Raw genomic sequence first — 1,499 nt, 5'->3', positions numbered from 1 at the left:
TATGGGGAGCTGCAAAAATAACGGTGCCAAGATCAGAAATAGAAAAGTGGGGAGGACTGGCTTGTGAGGGATGAACAGTTTTGCTTTCGTACATTCGTTAAATGTAATGAATAGTTATTGCCAGCTTACTACATGGAGGGGGCACTGCAGGAGGTACACAAATGAACAAGCCACAGTTCCTGCCCTCAAGTGCCTCTGTGCTAGAAAAGTTGCTATTACTGCTATAAATACCCTGCTGGAGTAACAAGCCTATTGCTCTTTAATTGTGTCATCCATCTCAGTGTCAATATGAACGCCCTGAGGGCAGGAGCCAAGCCTGGTTTTCCTGTACAGCCCCGACCCTTCTCCTGCCTACTCAGTACAGAGAAGACACTTTGCAAATCTTTCACGATGGATGGAAATTCCACACTTATGAGTGTGTGAAAGAGGAGAGTGAGCATTAGTGAAGAGACTTAAAAAGAGGCCATTAGGAACTCACTCTGAGAATCTCAAAACAGATACTGGTGGACTTACAGAATTTCGGATTTCATTTCACCTACATGACCACATGGGGAAGGAAAAAGTCTTAAGATGGCACAGTGATTTCATACCCAAACTACAAAGTACCTTCCCACGACCTCTTCAGACCCAAGTAGGGGCAGCTTAGAAACCCATAAAACCCATCTCTCAGTGACTGGCAAGATTAACTTTTTACAAACCACCACTACAAAGAGTTAGATTTCATACACACACACCCAAAAAGTGGGGTGTCCTCTTTGGATGATCAATACAATTCTCCTGCTTCTAAGAATTGTGATCTGGACTTCAGGAAGTAACTGTGCTCTAATTGTGTAAATAAAGGAAAAGCAGATGAAGTAACACTATAAAGTTGAACGTATGTTAGGGTACCAAAAAAACAAGGGAACATAAGTGCACTTAAACACTGGCCTATTTTTCAGTATGAGTTTTGTCAGACACTGCCTGTGGTGATCAACGTTTCAACGTTACACATCATAACTTTAAATTTTAACAGCTGCTTGATCTGAAAAATAAAAATAATCAAACTTTACATTGTTTTTGATTGTTAGCAGCAGGGCAGAGATAGTTTCAGATAGGAACAATTTTAAGAGAGCTCTGTAACTTTACGAACGCTAAGATTTTACGCAAATTTTCATTTGTGCTAGGATTATAGGTATGAGCCACGAAAATTATTTCTTTGAATTCCCCAGAGTATCTCACTGATGCCCCATTCAAAGTTGGCAGTTAATGATGTTTTTTGAAGGAAAGGTGTGAGATGAAAATACACCTTTTAGAAATATTATTATTATTATTTTTTTTTTTTGAGATGGAGTTTCACTCTTGTTACCCAGGCTGGAGTGCAATGGCGCGATCTTGGCTCACCGCAACCTCCGCCTCCCGGGTTCAGGCAATTCTCCTGCCTCGGCCTCCTGAGTAGCTGGGGTTACAGGCACGCGCCACCATGCCCAGCTAATTTTTTGTATTAGTAGAGACGGGGTTTC

The sequence above is a fragment of the Aotus nancymaae genome, unplaced genomic scaffold (genome assembly GCF_030222135.1).
Source record: "Aotus nancymaae isolate 86718 unplaced genomic scaffold, 86718_ANA_hifiasm-v0.15.2.pri h1tg000155l, whole genome shotgun sequence".
Taxonomy (NCBI): Eukaryota; Metazoa; Chordata; class Mammalia; order Primates; family Aotidae; genus Aotus; species Aotus nancymaae.
The sequence above is the reverse complement of the archived record's forward strand: the minus strand, read 5'-3'. Positions refer to the sequence as shown.